Source organism: Equus asinus, chromosome 26 (assembly GCF_041296235.1).
Source record: "Equus asinus isolate D_3611 breed Donkey chromosome 26, EquAss-T2T_v2, whole genome shotgun sequence".
Lineage (NCBI taxonomy): Eukaryota > Metazoa > Chordata > Mammalia > Perissodactyla > Equidae > Equus > Equus asinus.
Window position 1 is genome coordinate 13,743,440 of NC_091815.1, and position 13,269 is coordinate 13,756,708.

The window sequence follows — 13,269 nt, forward strand, 5'->3', positions numbered from 1 at the left end:
AAACCTAGGCTAACTGGTAAGGGTGAGTTATGAGACTGCTAAAATCAGGCTCTGAAAGCCTGTGTCTATGAAGTTTGCAGGGACAGCAGAGACACAATTCTGACAAATCCTCTGACATCACAGTGGAGAAGAAAAACAAACTGGCCTCATCTACACAGTGCCCGAGTTGGGCTCAAGTAGCATATTCAAGTCCCATTCCACTCAACTGCAGGTTGCCAATGGAACATGAAAGGTGCCGGCCCATGGTGCAGTGGTGAAGTCTGCACGTTCTGGGTAGGCAGCCCGGGGCTGGCCATGCGGAATCCTGGGGGTGAACCTCCTCACCGCTGGTCCAGCCATTCTCGGGGAGGCATGGGAGGTAGTGTAGAGGCAGCTGGGAAGCAACGTCAGACAGCGTCAGTATTCCTCAGCAAATACAGCAACATCGACAGCAGATCTGAGCACAGCCATAAACATCAGCCGAAACAAAACTAATGAAAACTTGAAAAGAACAGAAAAACCGAACCTCAGCAAAAAAAGAATAAGATCTCTAGAAATAAGCTTAGCCAAACAGGTGCAAGCTATGGAAATCGAAAACTAGCAAAACTTTGGGGAAAGAAATTCCAGAAGACACAAGCAAATGGAAGGGTATTCTGTGCTATAGGAATGTAGGATCTAAAATACTTGAAACCTCCGTAACGGATAAAGCAATCTCTGGATTCCATGCAATCCCAGTCAAAGTTGCAGAATCTTTGCCACAGAAATATAAGAGAGAATCCTTAGGTCTCTATCCAGCAACAAGGGACCCTGAATACCCAAAGGAATCCTGAGGAAAACGAACAAAGCAGGACATATCACATTTACTGATTTCAACATGTAGGACGAAGTGCTACACACCGAAATGGCACAGTCTGGTCTCAAAAACAGACACAGAGATCAACGGAAAAGAATTGAGAGCCCAGAGGTCAACTCACACATATATGGGCAGCCCATTTGCAACGAGGAAGGCAAGAGGATCAGTGGAGAAAGGAGAGTCTCAAGAAGAAAAGGTGCACAGCCATATGTAACGCAATGAGAGTAGACCATGATGTTACATCAGGCTCACACACCACCTCGAAATGGATTAAAGCCTTGAACGGAAGACTTGAAACCGTGAAACTTCTAGTAGAAAACCAGGCACCTTGCTCATGGCCATGTGGCATAGCCACCTATTTGGAAGAAGCATGTGTGACTGGGCAAGGGCAACACACGAAACAAGAAACAAACGGGATGCATCCAACGCAGAAGCTTCTGCCCAGCCGAGGAAACCATCCACTCAATGCAAAGACAGCACAACATCTGCGAGTGGATGTTTCAAACCACACATCGGAGAAGGACTGAATAGCCAAAAGAGCCAACGACCGCACATGCCAACACAAGAGAAAAAACAACAAGCCCATTAAAACCTGGGCAAAAGATGGAAACAGAGTTTTACCAGATAAGATAGAAAGATGGCCAACAGCTGTCTGAACACATGTTCATAATCATTACGTCTAAGGCCAATGCAAATCCAAATGGCAATGAGATAACAGCACATTGTGGTCAGAATGCCCATAAGGAACAAGATAGGAAACAAGTGTCGGAGAGGAGGTGGAGAGAAGGGAAGCCTCCTGCACTGTTGGTGGGAGTGTAAGCCGGTGCAGGAACTATGCAAAGCGGTGTGGAACTTCTGCAGAAATTTCAGAATCCATCTACCATATGATCCAGCTATTCCTCTGCGTCGTATTTATCCGAAGAACTTGGAAACACCAACGCATAGGAATCCCTGCACCGCTGTGTTCACCACAGCCTTAATCCTGATGTCCAGGACTTGGATATCGCCCTGGGGCCCATCAAGGGACGAATGGAGAAGGAAGATTGGCTATAGCCGCACAATGGGATAGCACTCAGCTGCAAGAAAGGGTGCAGTCCAGCCATTTGTGACACCAGAATGGCTCCTGAGGGTATGAGGGGAACTGAAAGAAGCCCCAGGGAGAAAGTCAAATACCGTAGGATCTCACTTACAAGGAGAAGAGTAAAATAAGGAGAAACAAACAGGTAGCACATGACAAGGGATTGGTGGTTCCCAGAGGGAATCGGTGGCAGAAGTTGATTAGGCACCAGTGTATGGTATGGGCATGTCATTAGGCTTACGGTGGTGAAGATGATGTACCATACAAAGAAGTCTAAATCTAGGAGGTTGTAAATCTGAAAACAATAGGGTGTTATAATGCAGGGTTATGGCAATCAATTCATGTAAAATCAAAACTACAAAAAGGCAAGCAGGTTTATGGCCTAAAGCTTTGGAGGCTGAAAGAGATTAGAGAAGATGAACTTCCAAGCATTGATAATCACCTCCAAGTGCTTAATAATGCTACAGAAAGGTAGACAGTGGCAAAGAGATGAAGAACAACTCTACCAAGAGAACATGTTCCGTGCTAAACTCAGGATCCAAAGGAAAAGGTTACCGTCCATGATGTTACTACTAATTACCTTTACAAATAATCAAAGCAGGCCAACATCTTCCCCAGTTCAGACAAAATGTTGGTCCAAGAATCCAATTCAGTGCCGGCCCTGTGGTGTACTGGGTAAGTTCCCACATTCCACTTGGGTGGTACAGGCTTCATCGGCGAGCATCACAGGTGCAGATCAGATTAGTAGCATTAGCAAATATAGATTTCACGGTATGGTGCAGACAGACATCCTAAAGAAGTCGAAATTGTGAAGAGACGTTATGAATACACATCAGAGTAAGAACCATGAGAATATTACAATCTATGAACGCATCAGGAACACCTCGCCAAGTGATGAAGGAAGGAAAACATGTGACCTGCCAGGTGGAAATGGAGATGACACGATCATTACGCATCAGAGGATTGACCAGGAAAGTCAATCTCGGGAGGGACTCCAGGGCTTTCTCTGGGGAAAGTCCACCCATTTGGACTCATCCACAAAAGATAAGAGATAAAACCCAGGATAATCTGAAAGGAAAGAAACTGGTGTCCAGTGGGATTGTAGTAGACCTTTCAAAGTTCGAGGATAAAGTTATAAACAGACACGGAATCCAGAACAAGGAAAACTATCCTACCTGGAAAGGGGAAGTAGTCAGACTGGTATGAGATGGTCGTGAAGAACTGTGTGCATGGAGGTTTTCAGGACAGCTTAGAATTCTGAGGGTGTTTATGACATCACGGTAAACATGTCACCCAAGATGGCCGCAGGTCTCCAGCCCGAGGATTGGCCTAGGCTTGGATACTCAAGTGACAGATACCCAGATACAGCTTTTGCAAACAGAATCTGGGCGCAGAAACGTGAAGAGATGCAAGAGACGCTAATTCAATGGATAAGAAAGGAATCATAGGGAAGAAGTGATAACAGAGGGACAAGCACTGAGAGGAGAACATTGCCATCTCCTCAAGTCGATGGGGAGGCCAAGCTGATTCAAGCTTGAAACTTGACTTGAAACAAGAGGCCGGACCTGGGGCTTATCAGACCTATGTTGGCCTTCTGCCTTACTCATAATCCAAAGTCAAGAATGATCTCTTGAAGACATTGAAGAGAAGAATAGAGGCCTCGGTCCTAGGTCCCTAGTATTCTGTGAAGAGAAGTCTCACTTTCCATAGCTCTGGCGTCATAGGCACCCACTGGGTACATGGTAATGTGTCACTAGGCATCTCTTTGAAGCCTGGAAGGAATGGGCCCCTGTCATGCTTGGGGTATGTCTCTTGGTTTGGAAGGACTCAGGAAGAGTGTGCAAAAGCACCCTTTTGCAGAAAGCTTCGTTACTGTGTGAAGGCTGTCCTCCCAGGCTAGAGTGCTCAGTTGAGATCAATGAGATTCCCTCCCCCATCTCTTGCCGTAGAAGGAGTATTGATTAGGTGTTTGACACCACACATAACGATGTTTGCTGAAACTTAGAACATTACCATTCTATTTAAAGGAATATAAACCTGCCACAGCTGAGGAGGTAAATTAAACAAATAACAAAACCTGTGGAAATAAAGTAAGCCAGTATCTAGACGTAATCTAGTGGAGCGTTCAAGGATCAGGTGTGAACTTCTGAACTTTCCAAAGGATCTCTCACCTGGAGAGAGGAATCCATCAGATTCATCTAATTTGTCTCAGAACCATTGTGTCTGGGAAGGTGGTTTCCAGGACAACCTCAAACATGGCGTTTCTGATCTCACAATATCGAACCAACCAAGATGACCACGTTTACTCAGTGCTCAGGTGGGTCTAGGCTAGGATGGCAAAGATTCCTTCAAATGACCGATGGAAATTCAAAGACAACACCCAACAGTAACGAAAGCACTCACACATCAGCCTACAGAACCTATGGTGATTAAAGAAATACCAAACTCCTAACTTGAAATGAAGGAGAACACACTGATAAGCATATCGAAGGGACATAGCTCAGAACCATGATGATTAGACTATGGAAAAGAAAGCAAGCTCCCAGAAAATGGAAGGCAAACAGAAATCACACCTCAATAATCCACAGTGAATGACTTCAGTGTTTAGTTAGGGTCTGCTTGAACGTTTGAAAGTCCGAGAAAGTCACAACCCCAAAACTTGCATTGAAGGTCAAACCTGGGCTAACTGGGAAGGGTGAGTTCTGAGACTGCTCCACGCGGGCTCTGAAACCCTGTGTCCCCGAAGCCTGATTGGAAAAGAGACACGATTCTGACAAATACTCCGACATCACAGTGGTGCAGAAAAAGAAGCTGGCCTCATCTACACAGGGCCAGAGTTGGGCTCAAGTAACATGTTAAAGTACATTCCACTCAACTGCAGGTTGCCAATGGAACACGAAAGGGGCCAGCCAGTGGGGCAGCCATGAAGTCCCTGCGTTCTGAGTCGGCAACCCAGGGTCGGCCACATGGAATCCGGGGGGTGAGCCTCCTCACCGCTCATTCAGCTGTTCTGGGCCAGGCGTGCGACCCAGTGTAGAGGCATATGGGAAGCAACGTTATACCACGCTACTCTTGCTCAGCAAATACAGCAGCATGGCCAGCAGATGTGAGCACAGCCATAAACTTCTGCCAAAACACACCAATTAAATGTTGCTAAGAATAGAAAAAAGGAACAGCAAAAAAGAAAGCATGCCAGTAAAAAGAAAAAAACATCTAGGAATAACATTGGCCAAACAGGAGAAAGCTATGTCTACCGAAATCTAGCAAAGCTTTGGGCAAAGAAATTCCACAAGACACAAGGAAACGGAAGTCTATTCCATGTTCTTTGAATGGAAGAACGAACACACTTTAAGCATCCATACCGCAAAAAGCAATGTCTGCATTCCATGTCGTCCCAGTCAAAGTTGCAGCAATCTTTCCCACAGAAATAGAAGAGAGAATACTAAAGTTTCTATGTGGCAACAAAGGACCCTGAATAGGAAGAGGAATCCTGAGGAAAACGAACAAAGCAGCATGTATCACACTTTCTGATTGCCAAATATAGGACAAAGCGCTAGGTACCGGTACAGCACAGCCTTTCCCCCAAAATAGGCACACAGACCCATGGAACAGAATTGAGCCCAGCAGTCAACTGCCACATATATGGGCAGCCCATTTTCGACACAGGAGCCAAGAGGAGACAGCAGAGAAAGGAGAGTCTCGAAAAGAAACAGTGCTGGGAAGACTTCAGAGCCACAAGTGGCACAATGAGACTAGACCATGATGTTACACCAGGCACACATACCACATTGAAATGGATTAAAGCTTTGAATGGAAGACTTGAAACCATGAAACTGCTGCCGGAAAATGCAGGCAGCTTGCTCTTTGCCATCTGGCATAGCCGCCTACTTGGAAGAAGCATGTGTGACTGGGTAAGGGCAACAAAAGAAACAAGAAACAAGCGTGACTCCATCCAACGCAGAAGCTTCTACCCGGCCAACGACTCCATCGACTCAATGCAAAGGCAGCACAACTGCGACAGGATGTTTGCAGAACAGACATCGGAGAAGGGGTGAACAGCCATAAGATCCAGTGAACTCATACATCTCCACAGGAAAAAAAACAATGAGCCCAACAAAACCTGGGCAAAAGATGGAAACACACATTTCTCCCAGGAAGATAGAAAGATGGCCAACAGGCTGTATGAAAACATGTTCCTCATCATTAAGTCTGAGGCCAATGCAAATCCGAAGTGCAATGAGATAGCAGCTCACAGTGGTCAGAATGGCTATAAGGGTGAAGACACGAAACAACAAGTTTCAGAGAGGAGGTGGAGAGAAGGGAAGCCTCCTGCACTGCAGGTGGGAGTTTGAGCCGATGCAGCCACTACACAAAGGAGTGAAAATTCAGAATGTTTCAGAATCCACCTAGCATATGATCCAGCTATTCCTCTGTGACGTATATATCCAAAGATCATGGAAACAGTAATGCACAGAGATCCGTGCACTGCTGTGTGCACCACAGCCTTACTCCCGATATCCAAGACTTGGAAGCCTCCCTGATGCCCATCAAGGGACGAATGGAGAAGGAAGGTAGGCTATAGCCACACAGTGGCATAGCATTCAGCTGTCGGAATGGATGCAGTCCAGCCATTTGTGACCACCAGAATGGCTCCTGAGGGTACTAGAGGAACTGAAACAATCGCCGGGGTAAGGTCAAATACCACAGGATCTCACGTACAGGAGAAGAGGAAAAACGGACCAACAAACAGGTAGCATGTGACATGGGATTGGTACTTCCCAGAGGAAAAGTAGGCGAGGGCCAGAGGGAGAAAGAGTTGATTAGGCACAAGTATCGTCAGAGCCTGTAATTAGCCTTACGGTGGTGAAGATGATGTAACCTACGCAGAAGTCTAAATCTATGAGGATGTAGATCTGAAAGCTATAGCATGTTAGAATGCAGGGTTACGGCAATCAAGCCACATAAAATCAAAACTCCAAAAAGGGGTGCAGACTTACGGCCTAAAGCTTTATAGGCTGAAAGAGATCAGAGAGGATGAACTTCCAAGGATTGGTAATCACCTCAAAGTGCTTAATGATGCTACAGAAAGGTAGACCTTTGCAAAGTGATGAAGCGGAATACTAGCAAGAGAACATGTTCCGTGCTAAACTCATGAACCAATGGAAAATAATACCTTCCATGATGTTACTACTGATTCCCTTCACGGATGTTTGAAGCAGGCCAACATCTTCCCAAGTTCAGGCCAAAGGTTGGTGCAGAAGTCTAATTCATTGCCGGCCCTGTGGTGCAGCAGGTAAGTGCCCAACTTCCTCTTGCGTGGCCCGGGCTTCAGGGGCTAGCATCATGGGTACAGATCAGATTTCTAGCATTAGGAAATCCCGATTTCAAGGTATGGTTGGCACAGAGATCATAAAGAAGTAGTAATTGTGAGGAGGCCTTATCAATACTCACCAGAAAAAGAACCATGAGAATATTAGAGTCTATGAACGCATCTGGTACGCTTTCCCAAATCATGAAGGAAGGAAAATATGTGACCCACCAAGGTGGAATTGTCAGACTGCCATGAGATCACACGATCATTGTGCATCACAGGATTTCCTGGGCAACGTCAACTTGGGAGGGAGTCCAGCACTTTCTCTGGAGAAAGTCCACCCATTTGGCCATATCCACAAAAGATATGCGATAAAACCCAGGATAATCTTAAAGGAAAGAAACCGGTGTCTAGAGGGAATGTAGTAGACCTTTCTGAGTTAGAGGACAAAGTTGAAAACCAACACCACATCCAGAACAAGGAAAACTATCCTTCCTGGAAAGGGGGAGTAGTCAGGCTGGGAGGAGACGGCTCTGAAACACTGTGTCCATGGAGGTTGTCAGGACAACTTTGAATTCTGAGAGTGTTTATGACATTACAGCGAACGTGTCACCCCAGATGGCTGCATGTTTACAGTACCAGGAGTGGCTTAGGCTGGGATACTCAAGTGAGAGATACCCAGAAACAGCTTTTCCAAACAGAAACCAGGCACAGAAACTTGAAGAGATCAAAGAGATGCTGATTCCAGGGATAAGAAAGGTATCATTGTGATGATACTTCATTCTTCCTTCGTTTTCTTCCATTCCATGCGCACTGATGCCCTTCCGTTTCCTTGTATCTTGTGGAATTTCTTTCCCCAAAGCTTTGCTACTTCTCGGTTTACATAGCTTTCACCTGTTTGGCACAGGTTATTCCTAGATACCTTGTTCTTCCTAGTAGCATGCTTTTTTTTCTTTTTTGAGGTTCAGTTTTTCTATCCTTTGCAACTTTTGATTAGTTTTATTTAGGCAGATGTTTACTGCTGTGCTCACATCTGCTGGCAATGCTGCTGTATTTGCTGAGGAAGACTGGCCCAGTCTAACGTCGCTTCCCATCTGCCTGTTTCCTTTGTTGCCCATTCCTGTCACACACGCTTCTTCCAAATAGGCTGCTAAGACAGATGGCAACGAGCATGCTGCCTAGGTTTTCTCCTAGAAGTCTCACGGTTTCAAGTCTTCCATTCAAGTCTTTAATCCGTTTCGAGGTGGTGTGTGTGACTAGTGTAACATCATGCTCTACTCTCATTGTGTTACATTTGGCTGTGCAGTCTTCCCAGCACCGTTTCTTGTCGAGACTCTCCTTTCTCCGCTGTGTACTCTTGGTTCCCTGGTTGAAAATGTGTTGCGCATGTATGCATGTGCATATATGCGTGAGTTGACCTCTGGGCTCTTGGTGCCTGTTTTTGGGCCCAGATTGTGCCGTTTCGGTTCCTAGCACTTCGTCCTATATGTGGAAATCAGAAAGTGTGATACGTCCTGCTTTGTTCATTTTCTTCAGGATTCCTTTGGGTATTCAGGGTCCTTTCCTTCTGGATAGAGACTTTATTATTCTCTCTTCTATTTCTGTGGGAAAGATCACTGCAACTTTGACTGGGACTGCTTGGAATCCACAGATTCCTCTATCCGCTATGGACGTTTCAAGTGTGTTAGTTCTTCCATTCCAACAGCATGGAATAGTCTTCCGTTTCGTTGTGTCTTCTGGAATTTCTTTAGCCAAAGCTTTGCTAGTATCGGTTTACAATGTTTCCACCTGTTTAGTGAAGGTTAGTCCTAGATATCTTATTATTCTTTGTGACATGCTTCGTTTTTTGAGGCTCAGTTTTTCTATTCCTTGCAAATTTTAATTGGTTCTGTTTTGGCAGAAGTTTATGGCAGTGCTCACATCTGCTGGTCGTGCTGTTGTATTTGCTGAGCAAGAGTGGCACTGTCTAACGTCACTTCCCATCTGCCTCTACACTACCTCCCAGGACTCTCCCAGGATGGCTGCACCAGCGGTGAGGAGGCTCAACCCCAAGAGCACAAATGGACGACCACGGGCTGCGGACCCAGAAGGCACGGACTTCACAGCTTCAGCAGTGGCCAGCCCCTTTCATGTTCCATTGGCAACCTGCTGTTTTGGAATGTGACTTCAATATGCTACTGGAGCCCAGCTCTGGCCCTGTGTAGATGAAGCCATGTTGTTTTCCTGGTCCACTGTGATGTCATAGGATTTCTGAGAATTGTGTCTGTGCTGTGCCAGCAAGCTTCATGGACACAAGGTTTCAGAGCCCGCTTGGAGCAGTCTCAGAACTCTCCCATTCCATTTAGCCCAGGTTTGACCTTCACTTCAGGTTTTGGGGTTGTGACTTTTCTGACTTTCAAACGTTTAAGCAGAATCTGTCTAAACACGGCCGTCTTTCACTGTGGATTATTCAGTTGTGATTTCTGTTTGCCTTACATTTTCTGGGACCTTTTTTTCTCTTCCATAGGCTAATCATCATGGTATTGCTAAGCTATCTCCCTTCGATGTGCTTATCAGTGTGTTCCCTTTTCATTCCAAGTTATAAATTTTGCATTTCTTTGATCACCATACGTTCTGTTGGCCGTTGTGGGAGTGCTTTCATGATTGTTGGGTGTTGTCTTTGAATTTCCATCGGTCACTTGAAGGAATCTGTGCTATCCTGGCCGAGGTGACACTGAGCACTGAGAACATGTGGTCATCTTCCTTGGTTAGAGATTCTGAGATCAGAAACTCCAGATTTGAGGCTGTCCTGGCAACCATCTTCACGGACACAATGGTTCCGCAACAAATTAGACGAATCTGATGAATTTCTCTTTCCAGGTGAGAGATCCTTCTGTCGATTTCTGGATTTGGAAAGTTCGAACTTCACCCCTGATCCTTGAACGCTCTGCTAGATTATGTCTAGATACTGGCTTACTTTCTTTCCACAGGGTTTGTTATTTGTTTGATTTACATCCTCACCTGTGGCGTGTTTATTTTTCTTTAAATATAATGATAATATTCTAATTTTCTGCCAACATCGTTACATGTGGTGTTGAAACACATAATCAATACTCCTTCTACGGCAAGAGAAGGGGGAGAGAATCTCATTGATCCCAACTTAGGACTCTAGCCTTGGAGTGCAGCATTCACCAAGGAATGACCCCCTCTGCAAAAGGGTGCTTTTGAGCCACTTCTAGAGTCCTTCCAAACCAAGAGACATACCCCAAGCATGACAGTTGTCCATTCCTTCCAGGCTTCAAAGAGGTGTCTTGTGACACATTAGCATGTAGCCAGTGGGCACCCATGATGCCAGAGCTATGGAAAGTGAGACTTCTCTTTAAAAAATGCTAGTGGCCTAGGACGGCAGCCTTGATTCTTCTCTACAATGACCTCAAGAGATCATTCTTGACTTTGGATTATGAGTGAGGCAGAAGGACAACATAGGTCTCATAGTTCCAGCCTCTTGTTTCAAATCAAGTTTCAAGCTTGAATCAGAATGGCCTCCTCTTCGACATGAGGAGATGGCAATGTTCTCATCTCAGTGCTTGTCCCTCTATTATGGCTTCTTCCCAATGATTCCTGTCTTATCCCTTGAATTAGCATATCTTTGATCTCTTCAAGTTTCTGTGCCCTGTTTCTGTGGGCAAAAGCTGTTTCTGAGTATCCCTCACTTGAATATCCTAGCCTATGTCAATCCTCGGGCTGGAAACCTGTGGCCATCTTGGGTGGCATATTCACAGTGATGTCATAAACACCCTCAGAATTTGAAGTTGTCCTGAAGACCTCCATGCACACAGTTCCTCGGAACCATCTCATCCCAGTCTGATTACTCCCCCTTTCCAGGTAGGATAGTTTTCGTCGTTATCTATTTCTTGTCGGTTTCTAACTTTTTCCTCAAACTTGAAAAGGTCTGCTACCTTCCCTCTAGACACTGGTTTCTTTCCTTTCGGATTAATCTGGGTTTTCTCTCTTATCTTTTGCGGATGAGGCCAAATGGGTGGACTTTCCCAAGAGAAGGTCCCGGAGGTGCTCCCAAGATGACTTCCCAGGCAATCCTCTGATGCACAATGATCGTGTCATCTCTTAGCAGTCTGACAATTCCACTTTGGCAGGTCACATGTTTTCCTTCCTTCATTATTTGGGGAAGTGTTCCTGATGCGTTCATAGTTTGTAATATTCCCATGGTTCTTTTTCTGGTGTTTACTTATAACGTCTCTTCAAAATTTCGATTTCTTTAGGATGTCTGTCCGCACCATACCGTGAAATCTATATTTGCTAATGCTACTAATCTGATCCACACCCGTGGTGCTAACCAATGAAGCCCTGGCCGCCCAGGCGGAACCTGGGCACATACCCAGTACACCACAGGGCCGGCACTGAAATGGACTTTTGGATCAAACTTTTGCCTGAACTAGGGATGATGTTGGCCTGCTTTGGTTATTCGTGATGGTAATTAGTAGTAACATTGTGGAGTGTAACCTTTTCTTTTGGCTCCTGAGTTTAGCACGGAACGTGTTCTCTTGGTAATGATCTTCTTCAACTCTTTGTAATGGTCTTCCTTTCTGTAGCATCATCAAGCATTTTGAGGTGATTACCAATCCTTGAAAGTTCATCTTCTCTAATCTCTTTCAGCCTCCAAAGTTTTAGGCCGTAAATATGGACCCCTAGAGAACATATGGTGAATAAAGAAATACAAAATTCGTAACTTGGAATGGAGGAGAAAAGACTGATAAGAATATCTACGGGAGATAGCTGTTAAAGACCATGACGAATGATGTGGATTAAGGCTGCCCCAGCTCGAAAAGCCCAAGGTTACCTGGCCTACATACCAAACTACATGACCCGGTGAGTTGTTTTTTTTTTTTTTTTGGTATGAATTAGAGGTGTCCCAGTGATAGAAGCCCATTTCATGCTCACCTACATGCCTATCTATATGGCCAGATTGGTATTTAATGCTATATGACCACACAATAACCAGACCCCATCTGAACTGAAATCATTTAATGACTTTTAACATCATCTTTTCTTTTTCCAGTAAAAATGTCACGTACCGATGCATTATAAAATTAGCCCTTACCTTCAACTCAGGGCAGCAGCAGGACCTCTGACTGGCCATGGAACCTTTCCCTATGCAGCAGCAGCAGCAGCAGCAGCAGCTCTTCACTGCCCATAGGTCCTGTCCCCATGCAGCAACTATTTACTGCCCATGGGTCCTGTCGCCATGTTGTCCTGTACCATTCTATAAGTAAAAGAGCACCACTTCCAGAATTTGAGAGTCCAAGAAATCTTTCTTTTGACTCTTCAGCTCACCAAGCCCATATCATACCTTGTGGCCCATATCAAAAACTTGCTTCATAGGTTTGTGAGCTCGACTTCTGGTAAGTGCCCTTTTCTTCGTTGTGCATCTCTCTTTTTCAAGGATGGATCTAAATTCACTTCTCCATCAGGAACTTTCTTGGATAGCTGCTTGAATCCACGTTTGCTGCCCATGGCTACTCTATGGGGCAAATCATGGCATTCAGCTTGAAGAGAATCAGTACCTTAAGCCTAAGGGCAATGTAGAGTGAATTACTCCATTCCTTCCTGACTCTATCTCTAATATACAAATTTTAGGTGGGCACGGGTTGGCCGCTTAAGTCCTTAGGATGGCCGGCAATCTGTAAGACTCCTCTGGAAGGTTTCTTTTCCTAAGGCTGGATTGGGATACCTCCCATGGCACCTGACCATGCTCTGAACTGTGTGAATGTCTCAATCGGGACTACAGTTCAAGGAAAGTACCAAAGTCTAACCTTTGGTTGCATGTGGGAAACCCTTCTTTGGAGAATGGCTCCAACACGCAATTGGGTAGAATGTCCCCCAGCTCGGTGGAAAATTCTACACTATTTTTCTCCATCCTGTTCTCTCTTAACCTTCTCCTTTTCTCTTGGGGACCATTCAACAGGCACCTATTACTGCCAGGCAGAATAGGAAAGATGTTCACCAGGCAGCTGTTACTGCCAGGCATACCATGGAAGGTACACAAGGGAT